Raw genomic sequence first — 14,145 nt, 5'->3', positions numbered from 1 at the left:
ACATAATAAAGGAAACATCAAAGTGGGGATAAAGCAAGGACAAAAAAAAAATAAATAAATCTGTTTTTTTCTTCTAAAAGATGCAAAACTGGTGATCCAGATTCTCTCTCTTGCAGAGATATGTTCAGTGTGAGAGGCTGAAAGGAATTCAGCAGGACGCCACTCACACAGCTCTCGCAGTCTGTCCTGAGCAGTTCAGGCTTAAATTACGGCTGCCTCAGGGTGCCCCTATCCCTAACCAGCTGAGAGGCACCGGAGGATTTCCAGCATCTCCCGCGTGGTGTGCGTCCCCAGGAGGGGAGGCTGGTGCTGGCCTCAGCCCCGTGCCTGCAGCCTTCCTCCCCGCCCCACATCTTCCCAGCAGAAAGCTCATGCGCAGGGATACGGGTGCTGACACCAGCACGGCACCTCTGCTATTTCACAAGCACAGAGGGGAAAGGAAGAGCATGGGATGAGGCATGAGCTGCTCTTGAGTCACGTTTTTTAATGCTGGGCTAGGTGAGAGTTTTCCAAAGGGTATAGGACTAGGGAAGGGAGCACACACTTACAGATCTTCTGGCATCACCAAAAGCTTTTATTTTGTTGTTTTGAACTGTTTAAAAGGTAGTTGTGCTGGATAAGTAACCAGGGCCAGGGATCCATCAGAACAGCAGACAATTTCAAAAGTTAGGCAGTAAATTTTCCCAGAATCTTCTGGTGGTGAGTTTTGTAACTGCTTTCTATTATTAGCCTGTCGCTATAGTCCTGGATTAAAAAATTTATTCAAATGAAGGAAAGAGAAAATATATTGTTCTGTCTCTGTGGATGGATTTTCCTCCTTGCTTTCCTGTGCAAAAAGTATTGTTCAGTTGAAATGTGAAAACAAGTTATGGCTATAGATCCCATATGTGGAGAAATAGAAGGAAGCTTTGCTTGAAGTCTTAGGATGATTCTACTTTGCAAACATCTTTCGGTAGTATTACATTATATAATGACAGATATGCAGTCCTGCAGGCATGATTTGCTTGAGTTGCCTTCCTTGGTATCTGGAGTGGAGGTCTGCAGAAGGGGTTCCTAAATTACATTTCCCATTTCCATATGCCAATATACGAGTCAGTTTCAACAGATCTGGAGTGACTTTTGGAGTTGCAGTGCCTTGGGGTTGTACGCTCCTTCAATTTGAAAATCAAAGTCTAGGACTCAAAAAAAAAGCATGCACTGAAGTTTCCTTCAGTGAGGGATTTATGCCTAAATCTCCAGCCTGCTCAGTAGGCTTGCCAGTTTTCTCCAATGATAATGTCTCACATTAGTTATTTGAACTCAAATGCAGCATTTGCAGAAGAAAAATGTTCTGCAGTTCACCATTCTGGAAAGAGATGATTGTTGTGTTGTCAATAAAAAGAAGGATTATAGAGTAGGCGAATTTGTTACGTACACGTATGGCCCATGAAATGCATCCTGGTATGAATCTTTAAATATTATCAGCCTACAGTAATTGTTACTTACACTCCACCCACTTCATCCTCCTTTCCTTCCTTTCCTCTGAAGAATAATTTGACAGTCGTTTTCTTTGAAAAAGTTGAACTACAAAATGAATTCTGTGTCTAACTGGGACACAAGTATGCTATCAAGCATAAGCACAGTTATGAAAACGTGGACAAATCTGAAACTGTCATCCATATGAAAGCAAAAAACAGAATGTTTTCAAGAACTGAGATGGCCTGGAGAAACCTGAGACCGTGGTGGAACGGACAAAGCCAGAGGGAATTAAACCTTCACTCCCATCTACACATCCAGGGCTATCCCCATAGCACTGGAAATTGAATTTATAGCTAAAATCAGCAAAATAGACCCAAGAATTAGAGTCACAGGTGTTACTTCACTGACAGCCTATTATAAAGCTCCAACTGTGTCCAAAGTTAAAAAGCCATTTCATAGTTATATTTATCAGGATGAATAATGTGCAAATCTACTTCTCTTCATCTGCCTTTTTTTTTTTCTTTTTTTTTTTTTTTGGTTTATATGTCATTATTGAAAGAAAAATTCCTAGTGCACATAGCAAGGCTTGACCAGATGTTCATCCAGTGCAGCAATGAATCACAAATGTAAATCCAACACCCAGGATAAGCAACACACAGAGAAGTACACAACTCTGTAGCAATTTGAAGGAGGCTTGTGCCACCCAGTAACATGGAAATGAGGCAGAGCACTTAGTTGCCTTGATTAACCACACACCTCCCAATAGTCAGCAGAGGCCAAAGAGAGCTGAGCAAGTGGATGTCATCAGAAAAAATGTACAGAAATGTTTGCAAATGCCAAGACAAAAAGCCATTTTCAGCAGATATATTCTGAAGGACGAGGTGGGAAAAGGGATGCTTGGGAGGGTGAACACTGCCTGGACACCTTCAAGGAAATGAGTCTGGGGATATTGAAATAGTGTGATCAAAATCAGAGATAACAACATGCAACATCAGGAAAAATAAAATTTAAAAAAAAAAAAAAAAAGATCCATAAGGAGAAGGTACAGACGGATCCACCCCTAAGCCCTAGGCCATTCAGGGTTCTGCCACAGGTCCATACTGCAAACAGACCATAGAACCAAGCCCTTCTCCAAATTTGGCACTATTGAATTATGACACCAAAGAAACACGCATTGCTACCAGTTGCCATTGCATTTAACAAAAAGGCTGAAAACAGGAATACCATTTAAGACCCGTTTTCAGAAGAAGAATGGATGTGTAGATGTAGAAGACAGAACTAACACGAACCAATGAAAGTCAATGTGATTGTGCAGCTCTCACCTGTTCAGGATAGGCAGCCTGGGGCAGCCAGGGGACACATGGTGACAACCTCTGGAGGGTGGTGGTGACCCAAGAGCCCCCTGCTCTTTTGAAGTTGTCATCCCCTGAAGATGCCTGCTGAAGAATGGCAGGCATTTAAGCCTGGCTGGCACCAGAAGACATGAGAGGCCCAAAGACTCATAATCAAGATGTCCATATTACCTAACTCAGAAGCATGCAGAGATGAAACACAAAATGAAGCAAGCCTCTGCCAGCACCTTTTCTGAGAAGTCAGGACAAATCTCACCAAAGTGTCAGCACTTAAAAGCCAGATGTGTTGCTTTAGCTCAGTGACCAACTACCCTTGCAGAGGCAGCTCATCCCACACATCCTATGTATCAGCCCAGGCTGGGGTGATGCCCCAGAGAGCCCTTCACACAAGGGACCAGGAGAGAGGCCTGCATGATGCTCCTGGCCTAAACACCAGTCTCCTGGGAAGATAAATTTAAGAGAGCCCTATCCCACCCTGGGATCACCAATCCTGCAGAAGGCCCTCAGTCTGCCACCTCAGGGTGCATCCCCTCTCCACCCAGCTCTGCCCCACAGCAGTGGGCAGCTGCAGGCCCTGCCCCAGTCCTGGATCTGTCCCCCGCCTGCAGACTGGCTGGAGGGGCATGAAACACGGGTCCCTCCTGTGCATTCCCCCAAGCTGAAGAGGGACATAGGGCTCCCGAGGGTGAAGGGGAACGGAGATGGCCACAACAAGGCTGAAGGGGCTCAGGGGGAGCAACCTGAGAGCTGGGAGGAAGGTGACAGTGAATGGGAGTGGTTCTGGATAGGAGTGAATGAATTACTTGTCACCAGCAAGGATAGAGGCTCTGCCTTGCAGAGAGGTGCTGCAAGCACTCAGCGGAGGAAAAGCCATACCCAGCCACGACTGCTTCTCCCTGAGTGCTCAGGCATGAATACATTCGGGCCCAGATTCTTTCCTGAGCTAACTCCGCAGCGATACCAGAAATTATGCAAGTTAAGATGCATGTCTCTTATGAAAATGATGCAATAATCAGTGTCTACGGTTCGATTATGAGATAATTAATTTTAATTGCATATTACATTCTCATTGAATTAAAAGATTTGAAGAGTTTGACTATTTTTATATTCCCCTTGCAATACATTTTGTAGTCTGTGCTATTTAGAGACAGAAAATTGCAACTATTTTAAAAACACGACAATGACTTTCACCTCCCTGAGGGAAATCCTGAATTATTACCTTTGATGGCAACAGGGTTTCATCCTTATTCTGTAAGAGGAAATCGTTCAAGACTCCTTCGTACCTTTGCTTTGCGCTGTTTGAGTGTCTTGAGTTCCCAACGCTGATGTGAAAGCTCTCACTGTTTGTCTTGTGGAAGAGATGAAATTACGTCTTTCTTGGATTTTTTTTTTCTTCAACAGGAAATTTTGAAACAAAAGCTTTCTTTTTGTGGCATTTCCTTGGTGTTACCCATTAAACAGGAGTGCTGGCAGGGCAACGTGTCCCCTCCATGAGCCTGCTGCTGTGGCTCTGTTCCTGCCTTTAGCATCATTGTGCCAGCTGGGAAGGAGGACGACCAGGGTCGGACATTGCCCCATGTGGCAGAGACGTGTTTTGCCTGCTCTGATTTCCCATTTTTCAGCTCCTGCCAGCAGCAGAGCATTGAGCAAAATGTCCCTGTCACAGCCCTAGGCGATTCATTGTAATAAGTCACTCGCTGAATTGCACCTTGTGGTCCCATTGTGAGGGAACAAATCACCAACTTCTCCAATTGCTCAAATATGTTCTCAAATAGTTGCTGAATAAGTCATGCCAGTCATCGACAGTGTGTGACTTCCCATCCAGCAGCTTGCAGCAGGTATTCAAGACCCAGCCTTTGAAGCTGATGGGGTTTCAGCTGGCCGCAGGGGCTATATGGGAAGATCCTGCATCCTCCTGGGGTTTGGATGCCTAGCCAGGGGGCTTTTGCGAGGACAAAGTAAAAGCTTAGTGAATTGGCCTTCAGACAGTGAGAAGCTGGCATTTTCTGTGCCATGAGCAGCTCCAAATTGGAATGAGGAGGGAGAGCAGTGGCCCCTATGCTAGACCATCACTGTCCCCTTTCAGGGTACGATATGTGCTCCTCTCCCAGTCCAGCTGCAGCCCTTCCCTGTCAGATCTGAACACACAGTCCCCCTCAACACTCATGCCCAGGTGCTGTGGAGGCCAGGCACCAGTGCTGCCCACAGCAGGTGGAACACCCTCCTGTGAGCAGGAGGGGTAGGGTTCTGTGCGCCACAAAGGCCCAGCTGAGGAGGCTCTGTGATTTCCAGACCGAAATGCAAGATGTCAGGGATGTAGAAAGGAAAGAATAAAAACTGGGTTTGCAAGCATATCCCCAGTTTCATGCTTAAGTACGTAATCTTGCCTCTACAGAGGATTTTTTTCTAGGATTGGTGCACCACCATGCACACATTTTGTGCCAAAGAGGTCAGCAAAACTGTAAATCTCACCAAACTCCAAGAAATGTGTTTTATTTTTTCTCCAATCCCCAATTTTTGACTCAAAGAATACATGAAGGCAAGTTTCATGTATATTTCTCACATATTCCTGTCTTACACCCCTTACATCTCAACCTTTTCTTTCCCCGTCTTGCATCTTTTACTCTGACTGGGAGACTGAAAGTATTCAGGTATTGATTACACGTCTCTTTCTGACACGCCGTTAAATACGCCATCTCCCATCTTCACACTGGTGACTGGCTTACTTGGCAGGTTTCTTCTCTATGTACAAAACACATCAAAATTGTATTACATGCTGTTGTTGTTTTTAATAGAAATTTTATTCAACTCACCCAAGTTCTCTTCGGGAGATTTTTTTCATTTCACTTAATGCCTAACCTTCTCTGCTGTTGACAGGCACACGAATCTTCCTGGAGGCTGTTGTTCCTGAGCTGGCTGTGCTGGCTGTGTTAAAAGTCTTTTATCCTGAGATCAGTGGTCCCAGGGAGGAGAGCAGGTGATTAAGTTCTGCAATGTGCCTGGCAAGTAGGGACCAATCATTTATTACTTGGCTGTGTCTAGAGCCTCTAAACTAAGGCTTATCCAGTTCAATAAGTGGTGGAACAAAGGCCACTCTGGCATGAAGGCTGTTTATATTTCAATAGCGGATTTTTTTTTTTTTCCTTTTTGATCATTTTTCATTCAACCATTGGAAGGCCTTGGAAGTGTGATTGTTGCCTGCTACTGCAATTCCTCCGGCGGTCCACCTTGCAGAGCTGTCCCACAGCCGCACGGCACACGTTTCTGTGTGCAGAGCATCCCCGCGTGAAGCCAGGCGCTTAAACAATAGCGAGGGGCTTTTTATGCCACACAAAAATATATTAAAAATACATAATGTAACTTGTCTTAATATACTTTTCTGAGTCTAAAAATATGCCAGACCAAAAGAAACATATTTACATAAAAAGCAGACAAGGTCAAATAACAAAGAAAGCCCTTAATTAGTTGTAATCAACTTTAATTTGCATACCGTATATAATTCCTAAATGATTGTTAATAATAACTTTATATAATGGACTTCCAATTTTCATGAAAATGGCACATTTTGATAAGCAGACACAAAACCCTAGTACTAATAAGGTTTAATTTGCATACATTAGACTGATTATCCAAACAAAAGGATTACAGTATTACTTCTCCATACCTTTATGTCCTTATTATGCACATTTATTAACTTCACAAAAGCTAGCTGTTAGTGACAAACAATAGCCATGGCTGGAAGAGAAATCTACAGTGTGAATAAAGTGCATTTTAATGCTAAGGAGCAAAGTTTATACCGCATAAATGTTTTGTTTAACTCTTTCTTTGCAAAAGGCATTATGCTGTATTAGACAGGCACTATTAGCTGCATAAATCACATCTTCATTATGCGATTTTTTTTTTGTAAAGAATATATTTTCTGTAAAAACTATGACCTACTCGTGCTCCCAGCTTCCTGATGTGAAGTTAAAGACATGGATGGTGCTTGAACATATCAGGAAACATGTTTACAATCACAGGATTAAGCTGTTAACTCATGTGATTCCAGGGCACGGTGTTAATAAATATATTGCCATAAGCTTCGTTTTCACAGCGTAAATAATAATACAGGTGGCAATAGCTGTTCCTGAGGGTATTATATATACCCTGCAATTAAAGTGTGAGCAAGGGGGAGGGAAAAAAAAAAAATCATTAGTAGATCTGGTATCTGAAGCAAATGATGCTCGCCAAGGGGCTTATAAGAAAGCCAATAGACGTGAAGCTTAAATTGAATGCCACCCCGGAGCTCCCCCTGAGCTGTGTGACACGAGGCTGCACTGATGTGCCACAGTGACAGTGATATGAGAGGAGGATGTCACTCCTGCTGCATTTTGCAGTCTTCTGGTGAGACGTGCCACCTCTGAACAGAAACACCGCTTTTGGAGATGCATCGTCAGCTCACGCCTTTTCATCCTCCATGAGCCATGCAGCCGGCTCTTCAGGGAGGCTGCTGTGGTTGTCACAAACCCCGAGTGACTTCTCAAGGGTAAGCCCTTTCTTACCTGATTTTCGACCTGTGCCTCTTTGCAACCTGTTTGCATGGCACATCAGAGTTGTGCCACAAATCAGTTTTCAATGTTAGACTGATGCTGTCCAGACAATTCCTTGACTATGCACTGAGCATCTGGCAATGTTACCATGTACAGACAACAGATTTGGTTTTCAGCATCACTTCCATCCAAATGCGTTCTAAAGAGCTGTATTAACCCCCGTGCTAATTTTCACCTGTGCAGCTCAAGGCCGCTGGCTTCTGGTTCAATCCTGGCTGGTGCCACAAGGTCAAAGCCCAAGGTCTTTGCCCCAGCAGGAACCTGAGGATATTGTTGGGAAACTGTGAATGAATGAGGACTTTGTGGTGTGGCCAATGATCTGTAATGGTGAAGCTATCACTGGGGTATTCTTGCACAAAGACCACATGCATTTGTTGGTATGGAAGGGCAGGTGGTGAAAACACGTTTCAGGGGATATAATATACGTGAGAACCCTTAAACCCACTCAAAGTTAGAAATAACATCCTTTGGTTATACATACTTATGATACTTACCAGGTTATTTATCGCATTTGAGCTCTGCTATGGAGATACTGATATTTCAAAGGGTGCCCAATTTGCTTCTCTTCCCAGGAGCCTGCGGGACCCCGGAGAGAACCAAGGGCCTAGCCAGTGGTCTGTGATTTTGGACCAGAAGTTTCTGAGTTAAACCCAATTTATTCTAAAATATTTTCAGAATAAACACACACAGAAGATTTAACAATGCCCATTCTCTGTTCAAAGGGACACAGCCATTAAATCCTACTGACATCCAGATGGGACTTCAGTTGCATTTGTATCCAGGCTCAAATTGTCAGGCTGTGAACAAGATTTTTTTTCTGATATCCCAGCTCCGTATTCATATTCACCTTCATAGCCCCTTACTGAGGTGTGCCTGATTCTCCCTGGACACTCATTCCTTTTGTTTTCCTTTCAAAAACTGGTAAACAGTCTCAGAAATGCACTCTGCCCCGTTCACCTCCCTTGTTTCCATTTCACCTTTCTGCTACACACTGCAGAAAGTATTTCATGTTACAGGCGTTTGACTTTTTGTCTGTCATACTGCAGGTCAAAATCCACTTTCAGTTTTAAAGATCCTTTTGTCCCCTGAATTTGTACAGCTTTGTCCCAGGTTAGATAGATAGATAGATAGATAGATAGATAGATAGATAGATGGATGGATGGATGGATGGATGCAATGTGCAAATGATTACCCAGTTATTCTCACCGTTAAGTTTGCATTCAGTGAGGGAGGATGTGCACTGCCATTCCAAGCGACAGATCTGTGAAAAAGCCTTGGTCACACAGCAAGTTTTAAAGATCAGAAGCTCAGTGTTAGAAATCCCAAGAATATCCAGAGCACTCCAGACATTTCGGTTTTAGAACAAAATGAAAACAAAAACTGAAAGCAGAACAAAGCCAAGGCACCCTTTCTAGCTCATTTCCAAAGAGAAGAAAATAACATTTTCCTGAGCATCACTAAACAAGACAGATGAGAGCACACACCCTGCTGAAGCGAACAAGCAGATGTTCTTGAGCAGACCCCAGCTCACCTGGAAGCCCAGCCAGAGTCTTTACCTATTTATGCTATGGTTGCCTGGGTTGCAACACAAAAAACATCACACAAATGTGCTTTCACTCATGAGAAAACCCCACTGACTTGAGGAATGAAAGGTTATGAGTATGGGTTACAATGCAGGAACAATAATTTAGTTAAATCCAACGTCTTTTGTTTAAAGTTAGTTTTTCTGAGGTTCCATAATATTATTTTTAGTTTTCAGGAATGGAAACAATAGCTTAGCTCTGTAAGTGCCAAGTCTTTTTCAAGGCTTGATAAAAAGCTACAAGACAAGAAGGTGCATTGATTCCAAATAATAACTTATACCCTATGATTTCAAGATTTTACAATCCATGCACATGACTAGAAATATCTGTCTATAGAAGTTTCTAAGAATTATGTATGAAGGGGAGATCTTAAAACATATATTCATTTTTTTATTTTTGAATGGAAAACTTCAAATCAAAAGTCCAACAAATTGCAGCTGTTTGAATTGCAGCTGTTTGAATTGCTGAGCCAATTTACAATCAAATTGTAATTTTTTTTTTCTCAGTTAAGAAAAACCTTTGAATTTGGAAGGAAATGCTCCACTCCGTACCAACCCACTCATACTTTTCTACAATGCCATGTACATCCACAGTCCTAGCTGTCATCTTCTTCAGGAGCCTTATTTTACCATGTAAGTTTCTAAGAACACATCTCTGTTCGTGATGACTTCACAACATCGGATTTTTCTTGCTTTTTATCTTCATATTTCAATCTACTTTATAACTCTGCTTTATAAATTTGCTTGATTCGAGTATCTTAGAAGAAACTCCTTCATACATTCACTTCTACACACTCTGCTGCTATTAGCTGTGTTATTATGACTGTCCTCGGCACATTTACGTCGTGCCTCTTTCAGCAGGGTTACGCTTGTGAGATAGCAGGTTCATTCATTCACCACCAGTTATTTTCATAAAACATCTCTCTTCCTACAGAGCACCACGAAGTGCTTCGCAGATGGATTGAATCTCACTTCAAGAGAAATGCAGAATATTAAGCAGAGAGGTCTGGGGAAATGCAAGTGGATGCTGTATGAGAACAGACCCTTTGACAACCACCCCAGACCCAGCCCTGATTCGTGCTGGGGATGCTCCATATGGAGGTGCCAACACCAAGACAGCCAGGAGGATCACAGCCCAACAGCATCCTAACATAAGGCCCTTGAAGATACCAGTGAAAAGTGAATATACTCTTCCATGAAAAGTGAGCATTCCCTTCTGTTAAATGTGGATGTTCCCTAACCATACGCTTTTTTTAATATCATTATGAAATACCGGTGCTCCCTCAGTGACAGCCAGAGGCAATGGCTTCTGCAGTTGTAGAAATAATAATAACAAATACGAGCATAAGGCTAGGTTTGTTGAGGGGCGTGATCCGACAGAGCTCCATACACAGTTTGCTGTCTTTTCCCTCCACCATCCTGTTTTGCCTTAGTCGTGCACTTGGACTAAAAAACCCCAATCCTGTCAGTAACATCTCCCAGGCAGGGGAACGCCACGCCAGCGCCTGTGCCCCAACTCATGCCATGCCCACGATCACCCTGATTTGGGCTCCATCCTCATGAAGCTGATTTACTGAAACAGTACCTCGTGAAGGTCACGCCAGAGCTAGTCAAACAGGGTGAAGAATGTCCTTCGCTCATTGAACGCTCATTTGAATTTTTAATGGCTTTGCTCCGGCGTTGTTCACACCCCCTCTGCCGTTAGCAGAGCGATCACGTTTCAGCAGTACAAATGCTTGCAGAAAACACATTTCAAAAGTTTCCCGTGCATCCACCAAGGGAACCCCGGCTGCCACAGACACGCACACACACCTATTTGCACAAGGAGCGTGCTGCTGGTGCGACAGGCAGGTACCATGGTCGACACGTGTGCTGTATCTGACCGACCATACAGCTCAACAAGAGAAACCATTTGCAGCCAGGCCACCCTGATATTCATTTAAAGGAACCGCTGGAGCGTTCCAGAGAACAAGTACATTTGAGAAAATGATGCTCCGCTCATGGATGTTCCACGAGCAGAAGAGAATGCGTTTGACAAATAAATTATTTGTTATGAATCCTTTGCTCAGTTCTAGTCAGCACATACAAAGGAAAATAACACAGGAGGTATAATGTTAAATAAGCCTATGATCATCGTTTTAATTTTTTTAGACCACTGTTCCTAAATGCGTTATTAATTTCATTGAGTACTTAAGATTACTGCCATGACCTTGCTTCAGATTTTATCCATGGGCTTACCAGGACCAGAAGAACCACATCTCCAACCATCTCCTGGAAGACTCAGGACGCAGAGCCCCACACAGGTTCTCTTGGACTTAGCCTAAGACTCGACATGAGGCAAAAGCACATCCTGCAGGAAAGCCCTGGTTTGGACTCAAAGCCAGGCAGTGCCCAGGAGTCTGCTGCTTCCTTACAGAGCTGCTGGGGCAGTCACCACTGCGGGGACACTGGGACCTTCAGGAGAGGATGCGCAAAGGAAGGGGATGGAGAGGGAAAGTGGAAAGTCAGGGGGCTCCCGGGTGAGTCCAAAAGCCTCAAAAATCCTCTGGAGGTCTTGAAGGAGCCGAGATGACAACACAACGGGACAGGAATGAATGGGACGGAGGCGGTACAGATTGAGACCTGTAGAGCAAGCATGGGGCAGGTGGGCTCCATGCAGCCACATGGTCCAGGCAACGTGGGCCTGGGACACAACAGGGCCCAGGGAAAGGAGCTGGCTGTAGGGGGGGATAGTAGAAGAGAAATAAAGGTGAGCCACCTTTACCTAAAACTGCTCTCCTCTGTGAGTAAAGAAAACCATGTTAATTAAAAAAAAAAAAAAAAAAACTAGTAAGGAATTAGAAAATAATGCCAACCGAATCTATAAAAAAAAAAAAAAAAAAAAAAAAAAAAAAAGATTTATAAAAGTCTTTTATGAATTATTATGAATTAAATGTATGGAAAAAGGGCCAGCTCTGCCCACCCATGGGCACGGACCAGATATTAAGTTTATGAACAATTACTCCAACGTGACCATTGTTGTCGCTGTCTGGCCTTTTGCCAGATGTAAGTCAATAGGGAAATTGCCACGAAACCAAAGCAACCAACAAAAGCTAGGGCTACTCCTCAAGCAGAAAAGCAGTGGTGCTACAAGCCGGTGCCTGCAAGCCAAACTGAGCCTTGCCAGTTTAGATGACTGCAAAGTGAGGATGTGGCTGCAAACACTGCTCCAAAAAAAAAAAAAAAAAAACAAACAGTACTTCAAAATGAATTCTCTTGGATGGAAAGTCAAAGTTGCTGAGGTCTCTCTTCACTCCACAAAGAGATTTTGGTGCAGTGCCCCAGTGACCACCACTAGGTATCGATTAATCTGCGTTTAAATCGTCAGACTGCAAAAAGCGGGTGAGATTTGTTGTGTCCTCACTGAGGAGGTGGCAAAGCCACTGCACCCAGAGGGGAGCTCCGCTGGCGGTGCCCCGGCGGTGCCCCAGGCAGCACACCGAGACGCTGCCTCTCCCCCAGCTCTCTCACCGTGGCTGCGGGTGATGTGCCGCCGTGCTTTGATTCCCTTGTCACCGTTGTGTTTTTGTGTTGTGTTTTTTTTCTGTTAACGGGAGCCCTGCAGAAGTGACTGAGGTTGTTTCTGGCAGCGCTCTGCCCGTCTCCACGGCTCAGGGCTGAGGTGCGCAGCACCAGGGCCGTGCCTAGGAGAGGCTTGGAAAGGTGCTGTCCATGGCAGTGGGGAATGTATCTTGCATTTTAATCGAGATAACCGCTGCAACTGAGGCTCGTAGGAGTAGCCGTGCCCCAGCTCACGACATCTGCACGGCACCAGGCATTTCTCCATCTCCTGCTACCGAGGAGAGCAGCGTCTTGCCTTCCCCACGCCCAGCTCCAGCGCCGCACAGGACCGCAGCCACAGCCCTGAGCTCGTAAAAGTCAAAAAAAAAAAAAAAAAAAAAAAAAAAAAGCCGTGGTTAAAAAACCTGCGACTGGGCTGCATCGGTGGCAGAGCGATGCTGTGCGCTTCACCCCCTGCGTGCCGGGCTGGGCGCCGCTGCCCTGCCAGCCGCGGGACCGGGGGCGCGGAGCACGTCGAGGAGCCGGGGGGAGATCCCGGGGGGACGGGGAGAGGGAGCGGGGCAGGAGAGGAGGAGTTGCTGTGCCTGCCCCCTGCTCCAGGACGAGCCTGTCCTTCCATCAAACGAACAGCGCTCACTCAAGCACCGGCGGGCTTCATGGAGCTATTTTCGTTTTCTCCTTCGTTGCAAAGAGAGTGGGAAAAAAAAATATAATAACACCAATATTGATAATGATAATAATAATGTTAATACGTCCAGCCGGTGCTGGGGGCTGGCCAGAAGCTGCGCCTGCCCCCATAGCCTCCCTCCCCCCCCCCATCGGGGCAGTGGTGCCCCCCCGGGTCCCCGTCCGGAGCAGGGCTGCGGGCTGCAGGCGGGAGCCGTGCCGCAGCCCTGCGGGCGGGGGAAGGAGGGAGGAAGACGGGAATCCGTGGAAAAAAAATGAAAATAATATAAATAAAATAAATAGAAATTAAAATGAAACAAAACTCAAGCCCCGCCGGAGCGGTGCTGGGGCTGCGGGCCAGGGGGGGCTTGTGGTGGGGCTGCCGTCGGGGAGACCCCGGCCCCGCTGCGTCCTGCGGAGAGAGGAGGGCGCCGGGCCCGGCTGCGGGCTGGGGGTAAGGAGAGGAAAGGAAAAGGAGAGGGGAAGGAAAAAGGAAAGGAAAGGAAAGGAAAGGAAAGGAAAGGAAAGGAAAGGAAAGGAAAGGAAAGGAAAGGAAAGGAAAGGAAAGGAAAGGAAAGGAAAGGAAAGGAAAGGAAAGGAAAGGAAAGGAAAGGAAAGGAAAGGAAAGGAAAGGAAAGGAAAGGAAAGGAAAGGAAAGGAAAAGGAAGAACGAAAGGAGAAGGAAGGGGAAAGGAAAGAAAAAAAAAATAGAAAGAAAACGGGAAGGAGAAGCAGGGAAGGGGCCGGGGCAGAGGCACCGGAGCCCGGGCACTGCTCCGGCAGCGGCAGCCGAGGCTGCGGATGCTGGCGGCGGGGATGCTGCCGATCGCGCCCCGCTGCCTCTGGCAGCGCCGGCTGCCGGCGCCGGGCCCGCAGCGGGCGCAGGGCAGCGCTCCGTGTGCCGGGCCCGGCGGGGCTCCGCTCGCCGCCTGCCCGC

This window comes from Anas platyrhynchos, chromosome 1 (assembly GCF_047663525.1).
Source record: "Anas platyrhynchos isolate ZD024472 breed Pekin duck chromosome 1, IASCAAS_PekinDuck_T2T, whole genome shotgun sequence".
NCBI lineage: Eukaryota > Metazoa > Chordata > Aves > Anseriformes > Anatidae > Anas > Anas platyrhynchos.
The sequence above is the reverse complement of the archived record's forward strand: the minus strand, read 5'-3'. Positions refer to the sequence as shown.